The sequence below is a fragment of the Magnolia sinica genome, chromosome 12 (genome assembly GCF_029962835.1).
Source record: "Magnolia sinica isolate HGM2019 chromosome 12, MsV1, whole genome shotgun sequence".
In the NCBI taxonomy this organism is placed as follows: domain Eukaryota; kingdom Viridiplantae; phylum Streptophyta; class Magnoliopsida; order Magnoliales; family Magnoliaceae; genus Magnolia; species Magnolia sinica.
In genome coordinates this window covers 39,694,016-39,703,215 of record NC_080584.1, presented here as the reverse complement: position 1 = coordinate 39,703,215, position 9,200 = coordinate 39,694,016, and positions in this window count along the sequence as shown.

Here is a 9,200-nt window from a genome sequence, read left to right as displayed (position 1 = left end):
AAAATACTTAACATGCATTGCTGGAAAGTGGTGGGGGCATTACATAGACCGAATGGCATCCTTCTGAAATTGCGGTAATGACCGCTTTAGTTGAAGTAAGAATATGCCAAGATGTCCTAGAGGGGGGTGAATAGGACTTTTAAAATTTTATGATGATTTAAAACCTATCAACCCTATCCTTGCCTAATATGCAAATAACAGGATTTCTTCAATGTAACTCTACTGGCTTCCAAGCCACATTGAGGATCCAATCATAAGTCTATTCAAGAGATATACAAGATGTACAACATAGTTCATGATGGTTGTGACTATGTGTGAGGTGTGATTCTACTTAGTTCTAGATAATCATGTACACATGCAATATGAGAACATTCAAAGAAATCACATAAGCAGTAGATGTAAATGGAAATCTCAAACACAGTCATTTTTGTAGTGGTTCGATTAGGTGTCTACTCCACTTCCGGTGGACGCACTCAACCATTAAGTGTACCGGATCTCACTAACGGTGGTTTCAAATCAGGTTCACCTCAAACTAGTATAACCTACACCAGGCTGACTCTAACGTGTCTCCATGACATAAGTTTATGCCCCACAAAGGAGCACGGGTCAACACACAACACCCAGATTTTAGGCCACACAGGCCAAGGATCCATACAAGGAACTTGACAGTTTATGCTCACATGAGCAAGGGTCAACACACAACACCCAGGTTTTAGACCACACAGGTCAAGGACCTAAGTTTATGCTCTCCACAGAGCAAGGGTCAACACACAACACCCCCACGTACACTCCCGTCGGAGGCCTCCTATGAGGACTTGAAAGGGGTGAGAAGCACCTTTGACCCAATCCTACAAAAGGAATGATCAAAAGGGTCTCTGGACTCTAATGACTTACAGATAAGTAAATGAGCCGCATTCAGCATGTTGGTAAAGATCTCCTCCTTTGATGACGAGAGTCTTTAACTCCCTTGAACCGTAACACAGATGATGTTCCAATGTAAGGCAACGGGTTGGGTTAAGGTTATGTTGGAATCCTACTCTATTAAATATTTTTCTATGTTAGAAACAGAGTGATTCCAATCATTTTTGCATTTAAGGTATCCCAGCTCAATGATTTACCATTAAGATGGTAGCTACAGGATCCTTGAATGTGAAAGTTCATTCCCCAATCTACTCTATTGAATATCAATGACGAGGGTGGATTGGAGGATGAACTTCCATGAGAGAAAAAGACTTAGGGTATATGATCTCGATTTTAAACACTCAAAAGCTCTATCTATTTTCTCTACAAACAACCAAAGGCAAGCTCTCATTAAATAGGCAAAAAGTTCCAACGAAAATAAAACAGTCATATTTTTTATAGAGTTCAATATCATCGAGTAGAGTTTGATATCATCAAGTATATACTCTCGATAACATCGAATGGCCGCTTGATGCCACGAACTCAATCTGTCAAACGCTTTTGAACCTTTTTGCCAACTAGTCGAGAAAATCGAACACTCTTCGATGTCATCGGATTTCGAACTTCGATTTCATCGAAACAGGGTTCGATTCCTTGACATTTAAAAACATGAGAGCAGACTTGTCTTTGAAACTTAACAGGTATTTGATATGATCGAGCATCCCTCGATATCATCAGAATTTGAATATCGATGATATCGATGACGGTGTCGATTCATCGATATTTTCAAGGAATTTTCCTGTAAGCTTGTTGGACAGTTTGTGTCTTATTTCGATGACATCGACCTAGTCTCAATATGATCGATATTTGAATATCGATTTTATCGAGTGATCCTCGATACTTGAAATATTTTACCTGTAAGCTTGCTGGATAGTTTTGTGTCCCAATCTGATATCATCGAAGGTCTGTCGATATCATCAGGGTTTGAATTTTGAGGATAACGAGGCTCTCTTCAACATATCAAAAATCACATGATTTGCCTTAATAGCATATTGGACACATTTGACCAGATGTTGATTTTATCGAGCCGTCTTGTCTTGATGAACTCAAGATTCAAAATTCGATGATATCGAACATTCCATCGATTCATCGATAATTCAGTCCAAAAGTCTTTGTAGTTGCTGGACATTTGAAGTCCTCAATTCGATAATATCAAGTGAGTTTCGAGGACATCAATAACAGGGTTCAATTTTATTGAACCACGTATCGATAAATCGACAAAGGTAGAAAACTTAGAGATTTTCCTGATTTTGTAAAATAGTTTTCTCACCTTAAACCCTAAGATGTTCTATTCATTTGTAAGTGTTTTATATACTTGGTGTTTTGGGACATTGGATGTGAGGCTAAGTTTACCTTTGACGAGTTCGGGCACACATCCTGTTGAGGCAGATGCTTGAACAATCTTCCTGTGGGGTTCACTTGTCTTGCTGACTTAGCACTCACGCTAATTGACAAATTAGGGTACTTTCACCTTCGGTAAGCAAAGGTGTTATAGGGCATGTGAATATTGTCTTCTCTTGATCTTCAAGGGATATCTCTATTTGATTGTAGCCTGAATACCCGTCAAGGAAGTAGTAATAAGAACGACCAGCTAGCCTTTCCAAGATTTGTCAATGAAGGGCAAAGGAAAGTTGTGCTTATGACAGTATTCAATTTTACATAGTCAATGCACATTCTCCAACTAGTAGTAACTATGGTTGGTACGAGTTCATTGTTAACATTGTCTACGATGGTGATTCTAGACTTCTTAGGAACCACCTGAGTTGGACTCACCCATTGACTATCGGATATAGGTTAAATTATACCCACATCCAATAACTTAAGTACCTCAGCCTTAACCACTTCTTTCATATTTGGATTGAGTTGACGTTGTGGTTATCGAGAGGTTTTCACATTATCATCAAGATGAATGCGGTAAGTACAAATTAAAGGGTCAATTCCCTTGAGGTTCGCAATCGACCACCCAAGGGCTCCTTTATGCTTAATGAGAGTAGAAATAAGCATACTCTCTTGTTCTTTCTCAAGGTGGGAAGAAATCACCATCGGGTATGTCTCATCTTGACCTAAGTAGACATATTTAAGATCAGCGGGCAAAGTTTTTAGGTCAAGCTTCGGTGCTTTGAGGCTATACAGTAGAGACACTACATCAGTTTGGGGCATCCATCTCCATAATCATGTCATCATCTAAATCAGGGGAGTAGGCCAAGCATATCTCTAGAGTGTCAGAGTATAGAGTCAAAAGTGCTCTATCTTCCATGAAAGAATTGATCATGTTAATATCGTGGGTATCGTCATTATTCTCTGACTATTTGTTCATATTGAAAAAGATGTTGAACTCTAATGTCATATGTTCGAAACATAGATTCATAATCTCATTCGTACAATTAATGATAACATTTGATGTAGCAAGGAATAAGTGACCAGGAATGACGGGTATATGAGTTCTCACATCCACGATGGGTTGAGTATTCAAAATAATAAAATCTATTGGGTAATAAAATTCATTAACCTGGACCAACACATCCTTAATCATCCCTCTCGGTACACGAACTAATCGATTAGTAAGTTGTAACATGGTCTGGGTGGGTTTTAATTCGCCAAGACCCAGTTGTTTGTTGACCGAGTAAGGAATCAAATTTACACTCGCCTCTAAGTCAAGAAGTGCACGCTCAATCTGGTAATTCCCAATTACACAAGTGATGGTTAGGATACCAGGATCTTTGTATTTTTGTGGCACATCTTACTTGAAGATAACACTCACTTTTTCTGTCAAAAAGATTTTCTTTTGTATGTTTTGTCATTTATGGTAGTGCATAGATCTTTCAGAAATTTAACATATGAAGGGATTTGTTTAATGACATCCAGTAGAGGGATGTTGACCTTCACTTGTTTAAGCACCCCTAAAATATCTTGAGAGTTAGAAAGAGATTTTAGTGCAATCAACCGCTGGGGGAATGACGCAATTGGCTTACTTTGATGTTCCATTTCCAACCCATGTGGGTCATTACTAGGTCTATCATTCTCAATTTCTTCCGGATCCTTAGGCTTTTCAGCCCTTACTGGAATAGATTTGTCAATTGTCTTTCTACTCCTCAGAGTGGAGATAGACTTGGCTTGCTCCATTTGATTTGAAGAGCTTGGGTCACTAATTTCACATTGTTGTTTTGGATTGGGCTGGAAGCATCCCTTTCTCCCCACTCGCTAAGCATGACTCAATCCTTTGAATGGATGATGCAAACATTCCCATCGTTGTTTTGAGATCGTGGAATGCTTGCACTGTATTTTGGTTGAATAGCTCTTGATTTTGCATGAATTCTTAAACCGTATCTTCTTGAGGCTTCTTTTGATTTAAGAATTATGTAAGGGCCTCTTGAGGGTTAGCCGTTTGTCCATTTCTCCAACTAAAATTTGGATGGTTCCTCCAGCTAGAGTTGTATGTGTTGAAGGTGCGTCCTTTGAAAGTTCTTTGGTAGTTATTCACGACATTTGATTCATCATTCAATATCTCTTGAAAAGCAGGAATTATTGGCCAATTTTCAGTGGTATGTATGATGCTAGCACAAATACCGCAAACAACTTCCGTATGCTTATCGGATTTGATAGGTATAGCCTTCTTAAGTTTCATGGCCTCGACTTTTCTTGTGAGATTGGCCGCTCTTGCACTCATATCATCTTCCTATTTTAAAGCATAAATTGCTCCCCTTTCCTTTGATTGAATAGGCTTAGAAGTAGTGGGCCTTGGAGAGGTGTCCCATGATTACGCGTTTTTTGCTAATTGATCTAGGTAATCTCACGCATCATCGGACTCCTTATTTATGAATTCACCGTTACACATCATCTCTACAAACTGGCGTATTGGTGAAGTTAATCCATTATAGAAAAAGCTTATTGTTTGCCATATCTCGTAGCCATGAGGTGGATAGGAATTTGTGAGATCCTTAAACCTTTCCCAGCATTAGAAGAAGGTCTCTTCCTCTTTCTGGGAAAAGTTCATGATTGCCTTCCTTAAAGTGTTAATTTTATGAAATGGAAAAAACTTTTTGAGAAATTCCCGAGTCATCTCGGCCCATGTGCTGATGGATCTTGGCTTTAAGGAGTGCATCCATGTCTTTACCTCTCCTTCAATGAGAAGGGAAACAATTTTAGTTGCACTGTGTCCTCAAACACGTTTGGAAAGTGCAATGTGGCCACTATCTCATCAAACTCTTTGACGAACAAGTATAGACTTTCAGAATCTAGTGTATGAAATTTATTAAGGAGCTGTATCACCCCAAGTTTGATATTCACGTTTCCTACATTAAGTGGAAAGACCATGCAGGAAGGTGTACTCACTGCCGCCGGTTATAAATAATCTTGTAGAGTGTAAGTGCTATGTTGGACTTGTATTAACTACCTAACTTTACTCTTCTTGGTGACTCTTATATTTGGATATGTTTAATTGGTATGATGTGGATACTCTATTCTATTATGTTTTAATTTGCTAACTTTCACACTCTTTCTTATTCTCTTCACATAATTAGATACCAAATTCACATATTTTTCATCTTTTCTTCCTTTGTTATTTTATAACAAAAAGGGGGAGAAATTGGGGAGTATATGATTGCTTATTACTTAATCTATTTGTTATTATGTTATTATGTGGTTTTGGAGTGGATGTAGAGATGTGGATATGCATGTGGCATTGTGGATTTTTTTTTTTTTTTTGATATGTATATGTATATCTTAATACAGGTCTCTACTGAGCTCAAGTTGGGAGGGGGGTTGATTGAGGGGGAGTTGTGATTGTTGGATTTAAGTTGAACTGAGTGAATCTGTGTATTATAATAGGTTAATCTTCTGTAAGTTGGTTTTGTCACAAATTTGACAAAGGGGGAGATTGTAAGTGCTATGTTGTAAATCTAGCACCTTGTATTGTCAAATTTTGTTGTGCCAAAACACTTCGGAATGTTTGACTTGTTTTAATAGATGGAATGTTCACCTTCAAGTTCAAATAGATGGAAAGTTCATCTTCATTCGAAGATGAGCTTCATGTTATTTACATCGACATTTAGTGTGCTACAATTATGCATGTTCAACTACGAGAACAAGTTGAAGTTCACCAAGTCCAAGTACTCAAGTCCAAGTGACTTAAGCTCAAGTTCGAGTGCATCAAATGCTCAAGCTTAAGTTCAAGCTCAAGTTTCAGCTTAAAGCTCAAGTTTCAGCTAAAATACATTTAATCAAGCTTAAGTCTCAAGTCACATGCTTAAGACACAAGTTCGAGACACAAGCTCAAGTATACGAGGTCAAGCTTCATGTTCTTCAAAGTGACCTATCTACCGAAGTGACCGATGTTTCAATTTCAATACTCACATTTAAGGTATACATAACCCTAGAAAGACTTTAGGATTAGGTCATTAACATTGCATGTTTAATTTGGGTCATAGCAATTATTTTAGGCTTTACTTTGACTAGTCCTAGTCAGTGTTAGACTAGTCCAAGCGCTGGCTCGACCAGTCCAGGGTTTTTCTCGACCAGTCCAGAATTTTACTCAAAAAATCGGATAAGGTTGTTTGGTCGTCGGCCAGTCGAGTACCTTGCTCGACCGGTCGTAGAGACCTACTTGACCAGTCAAGCAGGGATCGACTCGAACTCCAGCAATGCTAATTTAATTCACTCGACCAGTCTAGAGCTGTGTTCGACTAGTCAAGCTGGCCACTCGACCAGTCGAGGGTCTGTTTTATCTGATCATGTCAGAAAATTTGAAAATTGGTTCTATTAGCACTAGTCGAGCCGAACCCTAGACCAGTCGAGGGAATTGAGTTGCAACCTATAAATTAAGAACATTTCTCAGATTTTTTCATTCATTCCAAGCCAATTCAAGCCACCACTTTGAGGGATTAGTCCCTACTATTGTGAGGTATTTATAAATCATTTTAATAGCTTTTTGGTTTCTTTATTTCTTGATCTCTTGATTCCATTCTACTTAATACAAAGGGGATTTTGATTTAACCCTTTGTGAGATCCAAGGAATTGAATCTAAGTAGCCTAAGGTTGGATTTAATTTAAAATTCATCTAGACCTAAAACCCCTTCTTCTGTGAAATTGAACATTGAACATCTTCATTTACAAAGAGACAGTTCTACTGGCTACATCGAAGATCATTCTTCAGATAAGTATTGATTTTATTTTTTATATTGTGGTTTGAGAGATTCAGCCAGGAAAATCTCTTTTTGTGGTTTTGACTAAGATCAGCCAGGAAAATCTCAGTGTGAAGGTTTTTTTGATTGTGTAAGCCCATTGAAAAACACATTTGTAAAGGTTATAAGCTGAACCTTGGAAAACTTTCTTTCTTAGTGAAAGCCAATACCACATGGGTTGTGGTTATTGGGAGTGGAGTGGGTGTGGCTATTTACGAATAGTTGGTGTACACATTGAACCACTATAATTCATGGTGTTGTGGTCGATGATTGTATCTGGTTATGTGTGTGAATGCTTATATCTATTTTATGCAATTGTAGTGGTTGTTGTAATAGCCAAATTTATTTCCTTTGCCTCTGTATCAGTTTGAGTTTTTGATACTTACTAACGTTCTAGAAATCAGGTTGTCTTACCATAAGCCATTGGTTTTTAGTGTAAGGTTGTCCTTAGAACAACGTTTGTACCAACCTCTAAATACTTGTGCATTTGATGTTGTTTTATATTTTTGCTATTTGAGTTATCTTTCTGCATTTATTTTTTATTTGGTACAATCCTATTCACCCCCCCCCCCCCCCTCTAGGACTTGGGGCTCGCCCTTTTCATAGAGTATGAGGTGGGGGTGCATTATGCACTGCATTTTCATATTGAACTTCAACTTCTTCAACTGGTGGTTGAGGTTGATTTGCAACCATCACTTCTATTGACTCAGAGGGTCTCAAGTGGTGTCTAATCTTGTGATGGATAGGCAACCCTTCGACTAATTCTCCTTCACTCAAAAGACGTGTATAGTGTTATCACGAACCCACTTAGGCATGAAACACTCTCAGTCCTCAAATAACTAAAAATTAAACCTAAGAAAAAGAAAACTAAAAAAACTAAAACAAATAAGAAATCTAGAAAAGAAAAGAAAGAGAGAATTGGAAAGAGGTTACCGGATTGGTGTCGTTATGTTAGAATCCTACAAAACAGAAAACAATGTTAGTTTCTAAAAATAATTTCAAAGAAAAAAAATCTTAACCTAAAATCAAAGAAAAAAGTTAGCCCTAATCTTAACCGAATTCTAATACCAATTAATTGCTGAGAAATGTAGCCATAGTCCCCACCAACAGCGCCAAAAACTTGTTCACAACCCCAAGTATAGGGTCACGATGTAGTAATAACTCGGTAAGACTGAGGTTGAATCCACAAGGATTAAACTTGTGCATATTCTGAAAATAACCAGAACTAGAAAAAGATCTAAATTGAAATCTGAATAATTGAGAGTAATAGTGAATAATGTTGATTAAAACTTATGAATTTAAAGGTAGGAACTATGGTGCCAAGGATCCACTTGTAGTTATCAAGAACCTTGCTTGATTCAATAAACACAATTGGAATTGGAGTCCTATCCTATCCAATTAGAAGATAAAGCAATTTAAATTTAATCTGAACTTTTCATTGACCTAATTCTCAATAGAGGAGAATTGTGAAGATTGGAAGGGATTCCATCACCCTACCATGCCCAGGAGATGATGGTGAACAACAGGATTTACCAATCTCACAATCTCAAAATAGGAAAAGAAGATATCTAAAACTATCACAACATCTATTGTAATTAGTTACAATAAATCATAGAAAACTGAAAATATTCTCTTAATATCAAAGTAGAAATTAATGAAGTTCAATAAAAACAAGAATCAAAATAAAATAAACATCCTAACACACTACAAGCTTCACCTCTTAGCCCTAATTAAGAGGTTTAGCTAACCATAGACATTATTGAAACCAAATATCTTAAACAAAGCATGAAAAATAAACTAGGGAAGAAGAAAAACTCTTTGGTGGCTGCTCCACCCTCTTGTTGTGCTCCTTGAGACCTTTCCAAACCCTAGAAGATGCTTTGGAGTATCTGAGGGAGTCTTATTTATAGTTGTGGAACTCTAACTTTCGCACTGAGTTAGACAAATCTGAAAACTGCCTCAAATTTACACACTCTGTGCAGTTTTCCAAAATAGACTTCACTCTACACAGTTTTTTAAAATAGACTTCACTCTGCGCAGTTTTCCAAAATGGACTCAGAG